The sequence below is a fragment of the Salvelinus sp. IW2-2015 genome, linkage group LG15, assembly GCF_002910315.2.
Source record: "Salvelinus sp. IW2-2015 linkage group LG15, ASM291031v2, whole genome shotgun sequence".
Taxonomy (NCBI): domain Eukaryota; kingdom Metazoa; phylum Chordata; class Actinopteri; order Salmoniformes; family Salmonidae; genus Salvelinus; species Salvelinus sp. IW2-2015.
Genome location: NC_036855.1, coordinates 8,348,634 through 8,369,366, shown reverse-complemented (window position 1 = coordinate 8,369,366; position 20,733 = coordinate 8,348,634). Strand labels below are relative to the sequence as shown.

General features: G+C 42.6%; 1 long non-coding RNA gene across 3 annotated transcripts in view; it reads left to right on the top strand.

Annotated features, from left to right (window-relative positions):
• Positions 1-12,073, top strand: part of LOC111974087 (uncharacterized) — a 98,354-nt gene extending 86,281 nt beyond the window's left edge. For all 3 annotated transcript variants that reach the window (XR_002878663.3, XR_002878665.3, XR_002878664.3), the window contains exons 3-4: positions 3,191-3,280; positions 11,556-12,073. This is a non-coding gene — a long non-coding RNA (uncharacterized lncRNA). The remainder of the gene's footprint in view (positions 1-3,190; positions 3,281-11,555) is intronic.
• The last annotated feature ends 8,660 nt before the right edge of the window (positions 12,074-20,733 follow it).

The window sequence follows — 20,733 nt, the reverse complement described above, 5'->3', positions numbered from 1 at the left end:
ACACACACAACACACACACACCACACACACACACACACACACACACACACACACACACACACACACACACACACACACACACACACACACACACACACACACACACACACACACACACACACAAATGCGCACACTCACACACCACCATAAGACGCATTCATCTCAAAATAGGAGCTAAACATAGATGGTGTTGTAGTAACATTCTGGGTGAGTTGAGAATAAATTGGACCAAACATGTTGAGCTGATGATTCAAAGAGCATTGTGGCAAATGAAAGGTGATTGTAATTGATATCTGTCTGTCTGCAGCTAACTGGCTCAGTCTGTGTTAGTGAATATTAATGTCACAGAGCTATGTGGTCTTAATGGATCTTCATGCTCCCCCCTCTCCCTCCGCTTCCCCCCTCTCCCTCCGCTTCCCCCCTCTCCCTCCGCTTCCCCCCTCTCCTCCCTTCCCCCTCTCCCTCCGCTTCCCCCTCTCCCTCCGCTTCCCCCTCTCCCTGCTTCCCCCTCTCCCTCCGCTTCCCCCCTCTCCCTCCGCTTCCCCCTCTCCCTCCGCTTTCCCCCTCTCCTCCGCTTCCCCCCTCCCCTCCGCTTCCCCCTCTCCCTCCGCTTCCCCCCTCTCCCGTGTGTGTGTGTGTGTGTGTGTGTGTGTGTGTGTGTGTGGGTGAGTATGGGATGAGGGGTACATGTACTATATGTGTTAATTTGTGTTTAGGGGTTTTATGGTTGCTGATAATGGCTTTCTCAGCAAAACTTTGTGACTGCACAAACAACATCATTTACTTGGGCTCCCGAGTGGTGCAGCGGTCTAAGACACTGCATCTCAGTGCTTGACGCGTCATAACACACACTCAGGTTTGATTTCAGGCATTATCACAACCGGCCGTGATTGGGAGTYCCATAGGGCGGTGCACAATTGCCCAGCATCGTCCGGATTTGGCCGGTGTAGGCCGTCATTGTAAATAAGAATTTGTTCTTAACTGACTTGCCTAGTTAAATAAAGGTTAAAGAAAAGAGAAAAAAATATTCTCAGCTAGACACACTCAGTCAGGTCAAAGAGTACACTCCCATTCACTCAGAGCACATGTAAGGGGAGGTGAAGACTTATGGGTGACCAACTTACAGTGCCTTCAGAAACTATTCAGACCCCTTGAATTTTTCCCATAAATCTACACACAATACCACATAATGACAAAGCAAAAACAGGTTTTTAGAAATGTTGGCAAAAAAAAGTATTCAGACCCTTTACTCAGTACTTTGTTGAAGCACCTTTGGCAGCTTTGAGTCTTCTTGGTTATGACACTACATGCTTGGCACACCTGTATTTGGGGAGTTTCTTCCATTCTTCTCTGCAGATTCTCTCAAGCTCAGTCAGGTTGGATGGGGATTGTTGCTTCACAGCTATTTTCAGGTCTCTCCAGAGATGTTCGATCGGGTTCAAGTCCGGGCTCTGGCTGGGCTACACAAGGACATTCAGAGACTTGTCCCAAAGCCACTCCTGCGATGTCTTGGCGTTGTGCTTAGGGTCGTTGTCCAGTTGGAAGGTGAACCCTCACCCCAATATGAGGTCCCGAGCACTCTGGAGCAGGTTTTCATCAAGGATCTCTCTATACTTTGCTCCGTTCATATTTCCCTCGATCCTGACTAGTCTCCCAGTCCCTTCCGCTGAAAAACATCCCCACAGCTTGATGCTGCCACCACCATGCTTCACCGTAGGGATGGTGCTAGGTTTCCTCCAGATGTGAAGCATGGCCAGACCTCAATCTTGATTTCATAAGAGCACAGAATCTTGTTTCTCATGGTCAGAGTCCTTTAGGTGCCTCTTGGCAAACTCCAAGCAGGCTGTCATGTGCCTTTTACTGAGGAGTGGCTTCCGTCTGGCCACTCTACCATAAAGGGCTGATTTGTGGAGTGCTGCAGAGATGGTTGTCCTTCTGGAAGTTTCTCCCATATCCACAGAGGAACTCTGGAGCTCTGTCAGAATGACCATCGGGTTCTTGGTCACCTCCCTTCTCCACCGATTGCACAGTTTGGCAATGCGGCCAGCTCTAGGAAGAGTCTTGGTGGTTCCAAACGTCTTCCATTTAAGAATGATGGAGGCCACTGTGTTCTTGGGTATCTTTAATGCTGCAAAACATTTCTGGTACCTTTCCCAGGACTGTGCCTCAACACAATCCTGTCTCTGAGCTCTACGGACAATTCCTTCGACATCTTGGCTTGGTTTCTTCTCTGACATGCACTGTTAACTATGGGACCTTATATAGACAGGTGTGTGCCTTTCCAAATCATGTCCAATCAATTGAATTTACAACAGTAAAGTTGTAGAACCATCCCAAGGATGATCAATGTAAACAGGATGCACCTGAGCTCAATGTCGAGTCTCATAGCAAAAGGTCTGAATACTCATAAGGTATTTCTGTTTTTATATTTAATAAATTCACAACAATTTCTAAAAACCTGTTTTCACTTTGTCATTATGGGGTGTTGTGTGTAGATTGATGAGGAAAATGTTTTATTTAATGCATTTTAGAATGAGGCTGTAAAGTAACAAATATGGAAAAAGCATACTTCCGAAGGCACGGTATCTTATATCTTCTCGTCCAACGCACACACACACACACACACACACACACACACACAGAGAATCCCATCTGGGACTGCATGGCCTCACACAGATAATGATGCTCTGATGAGTTCACCCTCATAATGATGCTCTGATGAGTTCACTCGTGCTAGTGAGTGTGTGTGTTTGCACGTGAGTGTGTTATGCCACAAATACAATCTTGCACACACACATACACACATACACACACATTCTCAGATCCTCAGGGGGGATATTTTAAACCAAGCACCCTGTGCATTTGCTGAGGGGTTAAAGGGGTGAACAGAAAACCAAGTAAATAATTCAGACTTTCTGAAACTCTTTAGATGTACCTCTAACTGGTGGGGAAGAGGGGGAGGGGAGGTACAGTTATGTCGTGATGCCACAATAGTCAGATTTAAGTCATGACTCTACTGTCAAATGCTTCTACAAGAGGCACAAACAATACCAGAAAAATAGGTCAAAAATCCCAAAGTCACATCAAGGGAAGTCAAGTCTGTGTCACTTCGGTGTGCTCATGAAACATACATCCCCTGTATTCTCAGTGAGAAACACTTCTAACGTCCCATTGTGTTATTCTGTTTCAGGCGAGAGAGGAGTCATCAGGAGCCAGACAGAGAGAACCAGGATAACGGCTGACGTGTCCATGTGTTAAGGATGGCCCACAGATCGCAGAGGTGAACGAGAGATCTGTCATTTCCCATTGGGGTGTTTTTGTGTTCTCGTTAGCTGGGCAATATCTCAAGAACCTCTCATCATGGATCAAAGAATCGTTACCTCAACCAATTCATAGTCTGAAAGAAATGTTGGCCCCAGATGTCCCTAAGACATTATGAGTGACATTGCATCTGTCAAACGTTGATTGAATGAGACAAAGAGAAACGCTGTGCAAATGAAATGGTCTGACCCACATTCTGTGGTGCTATCCATTTCTCTGAAGACACTGAAAGGCCATTTATACAGGTAAACCTTGGATGGTCCCTGAGGTAAAATACTTTTTCACAGTGAAGGAGGCTATACATTATTTACTGCTCTGACTCGTAGACACTGAGGGAGATAATGCACATGCACGCAATGCAATGTTTCAAGCATAAAAATCATAGAGCCTCCTCTGGTGGAAAACCTTTCGTTGTGCGTTTTGATAATGTCTGTTTCCATCCAACCTGACAGGTGCAGAAGTATATGTCTCCTTAAGGTTTTCATAGCCCTAGGTGGTGTGTCTCCCTAGATGGTGTGTGTGTGTATGAGTGTCCGTGTGGTGCATGTGGCTCATGTTCCTGACTGTGTATGTCCTCTGTCTGTCATTATCGGTATGGCTTCATACGGTTCCCTTCTCTGTGGCTCAACATCAGTCTCTGCTCTAGCAGTGGTTGATACTTTCCCATAGAGAACAGTGCAGTCCTGTGGGAGTAGGTGGTGGTGAGGACTCGTCTACACCAGAGTCTGACTTGGGGCAACTGGAGACCCACTTTCTGCCAGTGTCAGTCTCCAGAGAGTATCCTAGCTTTAACATAGAATCTTATTTTGGGCTTTTTGTGGAGCAGGGGAAACATCCAAGATGTTGAGATTTTCCGATTTTCCCCCAGAAATGCCATTGTTCTGGAAAGCAATGTAGTCATCTATTTCTGTCGGCATGGTATTCAAATTCTGTTACTGTAGGATTGAGTGGTTTGAGTAAAGGAAAGCCGCTTGACCAACAGCTATTCATTTCTTATTGAATTATTGTATCATGTTCTACTGACATTTCTGTACGGGTTTACACTGCAAAATCTGGCCAAAAGATTGTGTAATCTACTGGTCCTTGCTTTTAAATCCTTCTGGAGGGCAAAGGTTCTGCTTAAATGGATACATTCCAGGAAAATGAACAAAGCTGTGTGTGTGTGTGTGTGTGTGTGTGTGTGTGTGTGTGTGTGTGTGTGTGTGTGTGTGTGTTGTGTGGTGGTGTGTTGTGGTGGTGTGGTGTGTGTGTTGTGTGTGTGTGTGGGTGTCAGAGATCCTTTTCTATGTTGAAGCACCTTTGGAAATAAGATGATCAGAGGAGGAGGGATGTAGGGAGGCAACTCAGTATCACTGCCTACAAACACGCCAGCAGGGGGGGGATGGAGGGAGGAGAGAGGGAGGGAAGTAGGCATGGAGGAGACAAGGAGTAAAGACAACGAGGGGAAGGAGCGCAGGGAATGAGAGACGAGGCCTCGGGGATGGGAGGGAGGGTGGGAGGAAGGGAGGGAGGGAGGCACGGAGGGAGGGAGGAAGACCAGGAGGGAGGGAGGGAGAGCAGGCATGGAGTGCCCTTGTGCAAGCAAGGAGGTGTGCCCTTTGATCTCAACTCTGTTCTTCTATTGGTTTGGGTTTTGTTGTTGGAGGCATGGAGAGATGTATAGATGAATGCAGTGGGGCCCCATCCACTGAAAGCTAGTTGTGTTTTAGCAACTATATATTTCAGTGCACTTCAAATCCCTGTGCAAACTAAAGTACCTTGTAATCAGTGTGGGGAAGCTGCTCTGAAAATGTAGTTTACAAAGCTACCAATCACCTTACACTGGAATAACTTAAGCTACACTAAAGCTACCCTTAATAAAARKGTAGTTTACTGAACTAAGTTAGTTAAAAAAAAGTAGGTTACTACATCCAACCCAATTACTGAAAAAATATCATATGTAAATCTGAAATGCCATACAAATTACTACAAATTGCAAAAACAGATCGCTTTGGGGTCATACGTTAACAGAATGTGTAATGTGGCAGGTTTGATGCGGAAAAAATTAAAATAAAGGAAATAAAGGAAATCCTTGCCTACCTTACCATACATATTTTAGTTTTTGTGTAGTTCTAGTAGTTAGCTATACCCTACCTCACCATATATATTTTAGTTTTTGTGTAGTTCCAGTAGTTAGCTATACCCTACCTCACCATATATATTTTAGTTTTTGTGTAGTTCCAGTAGTTCGCTATACCCTACCTCACCATATATATTTTCGTTTTTGTGTAGTTCCAGTAGTTGCATAGACTCACTCTGTGAATGACTACCTCAGCTTTGTACCCCACACATACAATTTTCTGCAAGGTCTCTCAGTTGAGCAGTGAATTATCAAACACATATTCAACCACAAAGACTAGGGATGTTTTCCAAAGCCTCGCAAAGAAGGGGACCTATTGGTATATGAGTAAAAACATATATATTTTTAAACAGACATTGATAGCTTTGAGCATGGTGAAGTTATTAATTACACTTTGGATACACCCAGTCACTACAAAGATACAGGCATCCTTCCTAACTCAGTTGGCGGAGAGGAAGGATGTCACCGTGAGGCCAATGGTGACTTTAAAAGAGTTTCAGAGTTTAATGGATGAAAAGAAAGGATGCAAATAAATGGAATAGAGCTAAGCACAGGCAAAGTCCTAGATGCAAACCTGGTTCAGTCTGCTTTCCAACGGACACTGGGAGACAAATTCACCATTCAGCAGGACAATAACCTAAAACACAAGGCCAAATATACACTGGAATTTCTTCCAGACGACATGAATTGAGTGGCCTAGTTACAGTTTTGACTTAAATTGGCTTCAAGATCTATGGCAAGTCTTGAAAATGGCTGTCTTGCAATGATCAACACCCAACTTGACAGAGCTTGAAGAATTTTTAAAAGAATAATGTGGAAATATTGTACAGTCCAGGTTTGCAAAGCTCTTCGAGAGTTACTCAGGAAGACTCACATCTGTAATCGTTGCCAAAGGGATTCTAACTCAGGGGTGTGAATACACTCAATTTCAGTGACATGTAAATTACTGACTTGTTTTATCTGGCTGGCTCACTGGTCTTATATGGCCGGTCGACCACTTTTATTTGGCCAACTGGTCCTATCCTGCTGGCCGACTGGTCCTATCTGGATGGTCGGCCGACTGCTCTTATTTGTCCGACCAGCCAACTTGTCCTATCTGGCCGGCCTGCCTACTTGTCCTATCTGTCCGATTGGCCGACTTGTCCTAACTGGCTGGTCGGCTGAATGGTCCTATCTGGCCGACCTACTGGTCTTATTTGGAGGGCCGGCCAGCCAACTGGCCCTATCTGGCCAACTGGTACTAACTGGCCAGATGGGACCAGCTGGCCGGCCAGAAAGGGGAAGTCGGCTGACCAGCCAAATAAAGAGCAGTTGGGTGACTGGTCGTAACTGGCCAACTTGTTCTATCTGGCCGGCAGACTGCTCTTATTTGGCCAACTGGCTACCTTGTCCAAACTGGCCAGCCGACCGACTGGTCCTATCCTATCTGGCCGGCCAGGTGACTTATGCTTTCTGGCATATGGCATATGGAAGGCCAACTGGTCCTATCTGGCCGAGTGGTCCTAACTGACCGTTCCTAACTGGCCGGCCGGCTAATTGGTCCTATCTGGAGGGCTGGCCGACTGGTCTCATCTGGAGGGCCGGCTGGCCAACTGGTCCTATCTGGCCTACTGGTCCGAACTGGAAAGATAGGACTGGCCAACTAAAAGACTTGTCCTATCTGTCCGACTGGTCTTATCTGGCCTGCCTACTTATCCTATCTGTCCGACTGGTCCTATCTCGCCAGCTGGCAGACTACTCCTGTCTGGTCAGCCAACTATCTGGCCATCCGGCCGACTGGTACTATCTCGCCAGCTGTCTGACTGGTCCAATCTGGCCGGCCGACTATCTGGAGAGAGAGCGAGAGAGAGAGATGGAATAATTAGGATAAGACAAGAGAAATGCAGCCTTAGCCCCCGGTACATATATAGCATAGACACTGGGGACGATACGCCTGGACAGGGCCAACCAGGCCCCACCCACTTTGTCAAAGCACAGCCCCCACACCACCAGAGGGATATCAACAGACCACCAACTTACTACCCTGAGACAACGAAGATCTTCTCCACCACACGATCCTGAGGGGGCGCAAGACCGGACAGGAAGATAACGTGTCAACCCACTCAAGTCAAGTATAGCAAAAAAAGGCCTGGCAATACATGATGCGGGGGCAAGCCATTGACACATATGGGGGGGAAACAACAACCTCTCTCTCAACTCAGCCCCGGTAATAGGGTCAGAGACAGAGAATCCCAGTGGAGAGAGGGGAGCTGGCTAGGCAGAGACACCTTCACACCCCTGGGCCAGACTACTGAAGAGATGAGTCTTCAGTAAAGACTTAACTACTGAAAACACTACCAAGATTTGAATTTACTTCAACTACCACCAAGCTACTGCAAAATGTAGTTAACTGACTTGCCTAGTTAAATAAAGGTTCAATTAAAAAATATATATATATAGAAAACACAATATTCAGTTGTATCTCTGTTGAACCTCCAGTAGCCTCATCTATAGCAACATGGTACATACTTTCATCTATGGCCCCACAAAAGCTAACAGAGTCTCCGATGGTTGTCAACAGCCTCTATAGTTTCAGGAAACGTGATAGCATAATACCTTGTTGGAGAAAGGGATGGTCGGGTAAGAGGGTGGTGATGTTGGGGGATTGTACGAGCGATCTGAACCCAGGTTGGGCTGGGTGTAAGGGGGATCAAATAAGGCGTTACCCAGCTCCATCGCCTCATCATCACCCTATGAGAGAATAATAAGCGGCTGTAACACATAGACTCTCCCAAGCCTAGTGTCCAGAGCACAAAACCTGGCCGTCTTATAGGCTTCTAAGGATAACATGTAAGACAATACATGTGAGAAGGTGAGGGGAACAATGCGTGAAAAGCTCAGTGTGATATGACGAGGACTCATGTCAGGGGGCATTGTTGTGGCCCTTTGTTGCTGTCGAGTACATTGGGAACTTAGAACTCAAAGCCCTCTTTTCATCTGCAAGCCTGGAGTTTGTATGTAGTGAAATGTATGCATAATGTATAGAAAAGTACCATGTCTTTGACAGTAGCTTTATGTGTTTTTTGTGCTGTTCTTGAAAATTATATTTGGTTGAACAGTCGGTTTTAAACACAATGTAAACTGTATTGTTACAGTCGGATGAAACAACATAAACTGTATTGTAACAGTCATTTTGAAACATAATATAAACTGTATACATCTTTGAAACACAATATAAAACCGTATTGAACAGTCTGTTTGAAACACAATATAAACTGTATTGTAACAGTTGTTTAAAAGTCAATATAAACTGTATTGTAACAGTCGGTTTGAAACACAATATAAACTGTATTGTAACAGTCGGTTTGAAACATAATATAAACTGTATTGTAACAGTCGGTTTGAAACACAATATAAACTGTATTGTAACAGTCGGTTTGAAACACAATATAAACTGTATTTAACATCGCGTTTAAACACAATATAAACTGTATTGTAACAGTCGGTTTGAAACACAATATAAACTGTATTGTAACAGTTGGTTTAAAAGACATAACATGTATTGAACAGTTCTTATAATAAATAAACTGTATGTTAACAGTCGGTTTGGAAACACAATATAAACTGTATTTAACAGTCGGTATGAAACACAATATAAACTTGTATGTAACAGTCGGTTTAAAAAGACAATATAAACTGTATTGTAACAGTCGTTGATACATAATATAAACTGTATTGTAACAGTCGGTATGAACACAATATAAACTGTATTGTAACAGTCGGTATGAAACACAATATAAACTGTATTGTAACAGTCGTTTAAAAGACAATATAAACTGTATTGTAACAGTCGGTTTTGTACATAAATAAACTTATTGTAACAGTTCGGTATGAAACACAATATAAACTGTATTTAAACAGTCGGATGAAAACACAATAATAAACTGTATCGAACAATCATTTTGAACAAATATAAACTGTATTGTAACAGTCATTTGAAACACAATAGAAACTGTATTGTAACAATCATTTTGAAACATAATATAAACTGTATTGTAAACAGTCGAATGAAACAACATTAAACTGTATTGTAACAGTCATTTTGAAACACAATATAAACTGTATTGTAACAGTCGGTTTGAAACACAATATAAACGTATTGTAACAGTCGGTTTGAAACATAATATAAACTGATTGTAACAGTCGGTTTTAAACAAAATATAAACTGTATGTAACAGTCGGTTTGATACATAATATAAACTGTATTGTATCAGTCGGTATGAAACACAATATAAAACTGTATTTAACAGTCGGATGAAACACAATATAAACTGTATCTTAACAGTCGGATGAAACACAATATAAACTGTATCGTAACAATCATTTTGAAACATAAATATAAACTGTATTATAACAGTCATTTTGAAACACAATAGAAACTGTATTGTAACAGTCGTTGAAAAACACATATAAACTGTATTGTAACAGTCGGTTTGAAACATAATATAAACTGTCTGAGGTGGTACCAAGTCATTGTTTTACAAGTCACAAGTAAGTCTTCAAGTCTTAGCACTCAAGTCCCAAGTCAAGTCCCAAGTCAAGACAGGCAAGTCCGATCAAGTCTCAAGTCAAGACCGACAAGTATCAAGTCAAGTCTCAAGTCCTAAACTTTGAGTTTTGAGTCCTAAACAAGTCATAATGTGCTCTTATCCAAATGTAATTCCATTTCATATTTTTAACAAGAGTAATAGTAGTATATTACATTAACACAAAATTATGAATGCTTTATAAATATCTATATTTATTACTTTCCAAATAAACTTTATATTTCCATGAAATACATCTCATGGGTACCATGAGAAAGACCCCCCCCCCCCCCCCCCCATAGTGATCGGACTATCGAGCACAATAGCCCAACCTTACCACGCGCCGCGCGCGCAGCGCCCCACACACACACACACACACACACACACACACACACACACACACACACAACACACACACACACACACCACACACACACACACACACACACACACACACACACACACACACACACACCACACACACACACACACACACACACACACACACACACTCTCTCTCTCTCTCTCTCTCTCCTCCTCTCTCTCTCTCTCTCTCTTGTGGTTACAGTAGCTAAGTATGCAAAGTTTTTAGAAACCAGCGAGTAACATCAGGCAGGATTTAGGCTACCAACTGCCTAGCCAGTTGTAGCTCAATCTTGGGTGCAATGATCACGTTCCCGCACTGACTGACTGTGTGGAGGCTCATTGATTTAACATTACGTTAGTCTACATGCTACTAGCAAAGTTATACATTTTATAGCTGTCTGCTATATTAGCCATGACTTACCGTTCTTTGTGCAGCTTCAAATGTCGAACAAAGTTGTAAATTGTTGCGCCTCTGTCTGTAATTTTCTTCCCGCATGTTTTGCAAGTTGCAATCCGATTTCTGTTGATACAGCATCGTCTTTATATAATTTTTTGTTATTTCATTATCATTATATCATTTTTCCAAGGGCTCCATCTGAATTCACCCACCGATGTTCCTCTGCACTGCCACTCACAACTTTTTGTCAGCTGGCACAATTTGATTGGCTGCTGTCCGATTCAAACTGTAATCCGTTAAATGAAGAGTTGATGCGCTGCACACTTTTTAAAATGACATCATTTTTAATATTTGGGCTTGGGGAGGGTATCAAGTCAGGCCGAGTCAAAAGGCTCAAGTCCAAGTTAAGTCACGAGTCATTGGTGTTAAAGTCAAAGTCGAGTTGCAAGTCATCATATTTGTGACTCGAGTCTGACTCGAGTCCAAGTCATGTGACTCGAGTCCACACCGCTATAAACTCTATTGTAACAGTCGGTTCGAAACATAATATAAACTGTTTTGTAACAGTCTGTTTGAAACACAATATAAACTGTATTGTATAATACACACAAGCTGACTGCTAGAGAACAAAAGGAAAGGACAATTCATAGCCTTGGGTGTGACAGCAATGCCCCTCCAAGTTCAAAGTTCCAAGTTCATCCAAGACACAATAGTTGAACATGTACAGCATCATCATTTGGACAGAGATGATGTTGTTGAACTAATAGTCTGTGCTTGTCTCTTCCAGATGGAGCATCTATCTGCGTGACCCTTTACTGTTGTCTCTAATGGGGCTCGAGACATGGACTTCGATCACCACCTGAACATCAACATGCACAACCCTCAAGATACAGTACGCTGAGAAGACAGATACACAACTCTACTATTTATAATCAGCATGCATACATCTGTTCTAGATACACAGAAACCACCAAATATACACTAACATCCTTTGAATCAAGTCAGTTTTTTGTATCATTGTGATTTAAATCTGTAAGTTGCAAAACTGTTTACCATATGTCTACTCACTGGGATGTAAAAGTACAACATTATTTATTCTGAATTGTAAAAGTCTGTATTGGTATATTGGATTTTGAATGAACCTGTCCTTAGAATACATAACATCTGAAGGGAACCTGCAGCGCACATTGTCTTTATCTGACATTGACTGAATTTATAGAAAAAGTAAACATCAAAGGGAATATTTTTATACTTTCTCAATCACTGTATTTTCTCAATGAACTGAATAAAATATATTCAAGAATATCTTGTTTCTGAGTTTTTTACAGTATGTCTACAGTAGGCCTACTGTATATACCTTTGACATGATTAGATCCTCTGTGGGATCAACGTGGAATGGGTGCTGATCAAAATAAAATGGCTGACATGGCTGTAGCAGTTCCTGATTGACCCTGACATTGCTGAGAATGAAACATACAGTTTGCATACAGTATAAATAAACTACATACATGTTACATTTACCTTGTCAATGTGTTACCATATTATGTTAAATTAGATACAACTGTAAAATCTAAAATAGAAAAGATACTAGCTATGCTCACTAGCTGAAGTGAAGTCACTACCTTGACAACCAGGGCAAGCTTTGTAGCCTTCTACACCGTTTGTGTTTGTGTTTGCTAGCAGAATGCATCTTCTACTTTTTTCCTTCTCTGTCACAATGTCTGCCTTAATTTTGTTGTTTTGTTCTATATGAAGGTTCAAAGTTTTCATTCCCACTTCCTCTGTTACCTGCCTGTCTCTTTCCTTCTCCTGACAAACAATATCTCTCCTCACCTGTCTCCCAACCCCCACTTCCTCTGTTACCGGCCTGACTCACTTCTTCTCCTGACAAAATGTTTCTCTCCTCACTTTTCTCCCTTCCCTCTGTCTCACTCATCATATATCCTTCTCCTCCACTCGCTCTACTTTTTCTCTCTCATTCTCAATCCCATTAAACCTTTCCCTCCCTCCCTCCCCCTCTTTCTCCTCTGTCACCCTCTCCCCATGTTCATTTCCCTTACCAACCCTTCCTCTCTTTCTCTTTCTCTCTCCCTCCTTCCCCGCTTTTCACTCTTTCTCAGATGTCAGATCAGAGTCTAGTCTTCCATTCACCCTGTCATCACATTTTTCACACAGCACTATCCCTTAATTGGGCCTGTATCATCATATCGTGTAGAGTACCTGGACGCTGTAGAAGATGAAAGATGGCCTCGATCTTTTCCTTACACACACACGCACATTTATGTACACACAATAGTGTGTACTAACCACGCTAACCCCGCTAAAGGGGACCTGGCATAAGCTATCGTCAGCCCCCCCCACCCCCCCACCCTCACACACATACACGCAAACACACAAACACACGCACACACACAGAAATACACATACACACCTGGAGTGGTCAGATGCACTTAATAGGGGAGACATGGGATCCTTGTGTGATACCCTGAACACCGTAACACCTTCAGTATTGACATAAAGTGCAGTTGGTGTGATTGTAAGAGCATGACAGGTGAGTGAGGAATCTGAGTTTTTCCAATATCATTTGTTTCATCTTTCACTGGTTCTATGAGGAGACATAGGATGCCCTGCAAGCTAGTGTCATACTCTGTTTTTAAACACTCTTCTCAGCTCAGGATCTTAAAGATTGTGGGGGTTATGTTTGTTCATATGCTTATTCTATATTGTCTGTTTCTTTGTGTGTGTACAGATATGACACATTCACAGTCTAAGATGCACTCTCTACCGAGTTCCAAACTGCCTCTGGAAGCAACGTCAGCACAAGAACTGTTAGTCGGGAGCTTCATGAAATGGGTTTCCATGGCCGAGCATCTGCACACAAGCCTACGATCACCATGCACAATGCCAAGCGTTGACTGGAGTGGTGTAAAGCTTGTCGCCATTGGACTCAGTGGTTACGGGTTCTCTGGAGTGATGAATCATGTTTCACCATCTGGCAGTCTGATGGACAAATATGGGTTTGGCGGATGCGAGGAGAACGCTACCTGCCCCGAATGCATAGTGTCAACTGTAAAGTTTGGTGGATGAGGAATAATAGCCTGGGGCTGTTTTTCATGGTTCGGGCTAGGACCCTTAGTTCCAGTGAAGGGAAATCTTAATGCTGCAGCATACAATGACATTCTAGACACGTCTGTGCTTCCAACTTTGTGGAAACAGTTTGGTGAATGCCCTTTCCTGTTTCAGCATGACAATGCCCCAGTGCACAAAACGAGGTCCATAGAGAAATGGTTTGTTGAGATCAGTGTGGAAGAACATGACTGGCCTGCACAGAGCCCAAACCTCAACCCCATCGAACACCGTTGGGATGAATTGGAATGCTGACTGCGAGCCAGGCCTAATCGCCCAACATCAGTTCCCAGCCTCACTAAAGCTTTTGTGGCTGAATGGAAGCAAGTCCCTGCAGCAATGTTCCAACATCTAGTGGAAAGCCTTCCAAGAAGATTAGAGGCTGTTATAGCAGCCAAATGGGGGATCAACTCCATATTAATGGCAATGATTTTGGTATGAGATGTTCAACGAGCAGGTGTCCACCAAATTTTGGTCATGTAGTGTATATATACAGTACCAGTCAAAAGTTTTGACACACCTACTAATTCAAGGGGTTTTCTTTATTTCTACTATTTTCTACATTGTAGAATAATTGTGAAGACATCAAAACTATAAAATAACACTTATGGAATCATGTAGTAACCAAACAAGTGTTAAACAAATAAAAATATATTTTATATTTGAAATTCTTCAAAGTAGTCACCCTTTCCCTTGATGACAGCTTTGCACACATTTGGAATACTGTAGAACGGTAGAGAGGTAAAAAGACAGTATGGCACATAGGGGAGAGTGGGGTAAGTTGAGATGGGAGTCGGGTAAGTTGAGCCATGTTTTACATTCAGCATTACTCCGTCAAGGGAAGTATAGTATTCTTTCTGGCGAAGATATCATCTACATATAGTTCAGGATGTTGTGTATCCCTGGAAATAATCAGAATGAATGTAAACATTACAGTTTTGAAAACATGACTTGTCCAAAAAAAGTGGTCTCTTGGCTTACACCGGGTATGGGATAAGCTGAGCAGCGGGCCAGAGTAAGTTAAGCTGCCTACAAATTTCTGTAATGAATTAAATATTACCACTACCTTTTAAAACCAGGTCTATCTTTATTTCCCAAACACATTTCAACACAATCACAATCGCTTTTTGGTCTTTTAATCCTTTAAAGCATCTTTTAACACATGTTTAAAGGGGTATTTCAAGCTTTTGGTAATGAAGCCCTTTGTGTACCTTCCAAGAGTCAGAAGAACTCATGGATACCATTTTTAGGTCTCTGCAAACAGTATGAAGGAACTTAGAGGTAGTTTTGCAAGCCAATGCTAACTAGCATCAGCGCAATGACTGGAATTATATGGTATCTACTAGCATGGTAGCAGTTATCATAGACTTTCCGGCATTGCACTAATGCTAGTTAACAACATCTTTCAAACTGCACTCAGAGACATAAAAATGGTGTCCATTAGTTCATCTGACTCTGGGGATGTAGATAAAGGGCTTCACTGCCAAAATCCTGACGTATCCCCAACAAACACTTCCTACTTTTTTGAAACACTTTTATCATAGGCCAGGCCCTGTTGTTATCTCATATTTCAGCGATAACGTCTTGCCTTGGAAAACACTTGTTCAACTTGCCAGTGGCTCAACTATTGGCTCAACATACCCCATGGCCATTGTCTCAACAAACATTTTTTCTATATTAGCCCACACAGCTACAAGGATGAACTTTCATGCTAGTGTTAGGACTTCATATTGAAGTGAATAGAGACCTGATGTAGACAACAATCTTAAAATAATCTCCATTTTATTTTAGATACAAGCAAAATGAAACCTCTAACACAATAAATTCATTTGACTTTTTTTTTTGGAACTAACTTGCTTACCACTTTTTCCATGTGGTTTCTTCCTTCACAGACTCCATGAAATTATGACCTCTTCATAAAAATGTGGTTTCCAAGAAACAAGTGTGGCTCAACTTACCCCTTTGGCTCAACTTACCCCACACTCCCCTATGACTGAACATAACATAGGCAAATACTGTATAGGTTCTACTCTATTTAGTTCAGACTCTTCTCCATTCATTTAAGACACTCACTGAATTGCATTGAATACTTCATACTGAAGCTAGATTTACACAAAATATATTTATACTACCATTTTCAGAAGATCAAGAACTTGGCTAGCACAGATGTGCAGTGCAATGCAGTGTCCTCTTGTATTTGTGCAGTGTCCCTGAAAATAGGTGTGAGTGGATGGACAATGTAGGACATGGCCAGCCCAGACACCAGACCGCTCTGTCCTCACAGGGAATGACAGCTCATGTTATCACACACTGACACCACATACTGGGACTGCTCACGGTGGAGCTGGACAAGACATTCTCAAACACATTCAGAGTGTGTGTGTGAGTGGTTGTGTGTGTGTGTGTGTGTGTGTGTGTCTGTGTGTGTGTGTAACCCGGTGGATAGTGACTTGGAAGTGTAGAATCTTGACAGAGTGTCGGGGGATCCCATGAGGCACCAGACCAGGAACCAAACAGATGAACACGCTTTCACTCTGTCTACCCTCCATCTCTGCCTCTCTGCCTCTCATTCTCTCTTTCCCTCTTCCTGTTCCTCTCAATCTACATGCCTCTCTACTGTTGCTTCTCCACCTCTCTGAGGCATTTGATTGTAATGTAACATTACTATTTATTGCTGTCAAAATGAGCTGCCGTCTTGTGGATGGGGCATCCTTTCCGTGGGCCTCTGATTTGCTCTCAGTAAATTCACAGGTGCTATATTTTTACTCTTGAGATATGGGCCCATGTCAAACTCTGTGTTTTCAATAGCCTGAATAGAATAGCAGTACACTATCCATGTTCACGATACACTACTATGACAGTTAGTGTCCAGAACCACAATGGAAGTGGTTATCGTAATTGTGCAATGAGGGGAAAGTACAGTAACAATACTAGTCAATTCCTTGTGATGTAACAATAGAATAAGACCCATCTTCTTCAGCCAATCATGTATTCCCTTTTCTCCCTTTATCACCAGGAGAAAAACACCTGAGACAATCAGGAGACCCAGAAGGAGACCCAGAACATATTCAGACCCAGAACATATTCAGTAACACATCCTCACAGACATTCTGTAAAATCCAGAAAAATCCAGTATGAATCGTCACCATGTGTATTTGAGGCAATTCAGGTTATTTTAATTCAGTAATACCAATTTGTGCCTAAATCGCATGCTGCCTCTTTATCATGTGGATATATTATTAAATAGATTTTTTCCAACATTTCTTGATGATCTTTATTTATTCAATATTTTTTTATTATCATTTATTTGTGTACCTGTTTGACATTTTACTGCATTGATAGGAGCTAGTAACATAAGGATTTCACTGCACCCTCTATAACAACTGCTAAACTGTGTATGCAACCAATCAACTTTGATTTGGGCTGCAGGTAGCCTAGTGGTTAAGAGCATTGGGCCAATACCTGAAAGTTTACTGGTTTGAATCCCAGAGACGACTAGGTGAAACCCTAATTGCTTATGTAAGTCGCTCTGGATAAGAGTGTCTGCTAAATGACTCAAATGTATAAAAAAAAATATTTGGTTTGAAAAGATGCATATTTATCCTGATGATCTACTTTGAGCAAATAAACCAAGACTGAGGCCATGCCAACTAAATAGCTGAATGTTGTGCTGTTGTGCGCTCTGACCTGATAGTTGTCGCTAGGATGATGGTAACAAAACAGAGGCTGTGTTTCTTGCTGCTTGGTGTCACGTCACCAGCCCCTGGGGCCCGCTTTGTTTTCCCATCATGCCCCTGCGGCCTGCTGGTTGGTTTAAACAAGCACTGTTCTTTTCTGCCTTTCAATTAAACCGCACCCCGCGGCACCCACCGACACTGTCTCGCTGCATAGAGCAAGAAAGAGGGCGAGAGCGAGAAAGAGATCCGTTTGTTGGTGGTGTGCTTTGCTCTCTTGGGTTTTCAGGTCCTTGTATGCAAACATGATCTCACTGAGTTGTTCACTGACCAATGACATCAGCTGTGGGTTGCTGGGACCTGTGAGGTTACAGTTATCCAGGTGGTCAGTTTTCAACTGTGGAGGAATATTATTGTTGGAAGTAAAAGGTCAAATAACAGTATGACATACTTTGTAAAATTAGCTTGGTTGAATCTTTGAAGCCTCTTATCATAATACACATGAAACATTTCAATTAATGAGGCCAATATCAACTTAGCAGATAGTAAAATGGAAAACATGTTAATCGTAACTGTATCATTGTCCAGCGGTTTATCTGTTGGCCATTCAAATTGAGAGAGAAATAAAAACATGCACTACCCCCTGTGTATTTACTATACTCTCTCTGCTTCTCTCTCTGTCTTTCTCTCTCTGCTTCTCTCTCTCTCTCTGTTTCTCTCTCTCTCTCTGCTCTCTCTCTCTCTCTGCCTCTTTCTCTCTCTCTGCCTCTTTCTCTCTCTCTTCTTCTCTCACTCTCGCTCTCTCGCTCTGCCTCTCGCTCTCTCTCCTACCCCAGTATCCCATGGTGACTAGGCACAGGTCAGGCTCTTCCTTTCAGAGAGGAGGACATGGGGGTTGAGACCAGGCACAAAGGCAAAGCGTCTAGACGTTGTCCCACGATCCTGACCCCAGATTTAGACCCCGGGCCCCAGGGGCCCAAAAGACTATTGTCCTCTTATTTACAGATAATATTTCCTGTCTGACTGACACCATGACAAACACAGTTACTTCTTAACTTCAGGATGCTTTTAAACTCCGGGCATGTGTCATAGGAGAAATAAGCATTATTACAAAGGACCTAGAATATTTGCAAATAAATGAATTTAACATAATATTACTGTCATGCCAATTGCATTCAGTTACTTCCAAATTCACTAGAACAGTTAAAATTGTAGATTTAAAATGAAAAGCATTTGGTTGGTGTTCAAAAAGTTTAGATTTCTAATTGTGATATGAATTTTAAGATTTTGTTGGTGACTGTTGTTGAGGTTTGCTGTGGTAGGGTAGGGTGCCTGCCTGGTGTGTCTAGAGGTGGGGGTGGGGATGTGTCTGGGATAGGAGTATGGTAGAGGTATTATAAGAGTATGTATACGTTGACAATGGATAGGTATCGGGTGCTAGCTAGTATGTGTGTCTGGCGTTAGGGTTGGGGGTGCAATGATTTAGGGACAGGAAATCATCTGCAGCATAATAGATTAGCATACAGCCTCAGACAGGCTTGGGACAGAGGCGTTGGACAGGCATTAATAGATGAGACAAGAGCAGGCCGCTTCTTTTCAACGTCCCACATGGGAACGTGGGGCCAATGCACCTCCTTCTAGTGTCTGTGCTATCCTACAGGCCCCTCTGCATGGCTGACTAGTATGAAAATCCCATCACTGTCTGGAGGTTTTGCATAGAAGGAAATAGCATGTGCAGAGGCCTTAATCATTTTTAAACATATATTAAAACTAGACAATAATAAGTTGATATCTGATTCAGACCCCTTGACTTTTTCCACATTTTGTTACGTTACAGCCTTATTCTAAAATGGATTACATTTAATCTACTCTAAAATGTATTAAATTGCTGGATGGGAGTGTTGCTGCACAGCTATTTTAAGGTCTCTCCAGAGATGTCCCGAAGCCACACCTTCGTTRTCTTGACTGTGTGCTTAGGGCCGTTGTTCTGTTGGGAGATGAACCTTCGCCCCAGTCTGAGGTCCTGAGAGCTATAGAACAGGTTTTCATCAAGTGTCTCTATGTAGTTTAATCCATTCATCTATTGCCTCGATCCTGACTAGTCTCCCTGCCAATGAAAAACATCCCCACAGCATAATGCTGCCACCCCCATGGTTCACAGTAGGGATGGTGCTAGGTTTCCTCCAGACGTGACGCTTGGCATTCAGGTCAAAGAGTTCAATCTTGGTTTCATCAGACCAGAAACAATCTTGTTTCTCATGGTCTGAGAGTCTTTAGATGCCTCTTGGCAAACTCCAAGCAGGCTGTCATGTGCCTTTTACTGAGGAGTGGCTTCCGTCTGGCCACTCTACAATAAAGGCCTGATTGGTGGAGCGCTGCAGAGATGGTTGTCCTTCTGGAAGGTTCTCCCGTCTCCACAGAGGAACTCTAGAGCTTTGTCAAAGTAACCATTGGGTTCTTGGTCGAATCCCTGACCAAGGCCCTTCTCCCCCGATTGCTCAGTTTGGCCGGGTAGCCAGCACTAKGAAGAGTCTTGGTGGCATAAACTTCTTCCATTTAAGAATTATGGAGGCCACTGTGTTCTTGGGGACCTTCAATGCTGCAGAAATGTTTGGGTACCCTTCCCAAAATCTGTGCCTCGACACAGTCCTGTCTCGGAGCTCTACAGACAATTCCTTCCACCTCATGGCTTGGTTTTTGCTCTGACATGCACTGTCAACTGTGGGACCTTATATAGACAGGTGTGTGCCTTTCCAAATCATGTCCAATCAATTGAATTTACCACAGGTGGACTCCAATCAAGTTGTAGAAACATCTCAAGGATGATCAATGTAAACAGGATGCACCTGAGCTCAATTTCCAGTCTTATAGCAAAGGGTCTGAATACTTACGTAAATAAGGTATTTCTGGGAGTTTTTTGCAACATTCTGAAAACCTATTTTCACTTTGTCGTTATGGGCTATTGTGTGTAGATTGATGAGTAYTTTTTTCTTTAATCCATTTTTAAATAAGGCTGTAACGTAAAAAAAATACATCTGTATATTTCCCGAATTCACTGTATCTGTTTACTCATCTTCAAAAGACCGCTCTGGAAGCACAGAGGACAACAGTTTACCTTATAAACATGAACATATTGGTAAGAGCTCTAAATGTTGGACTAATCTC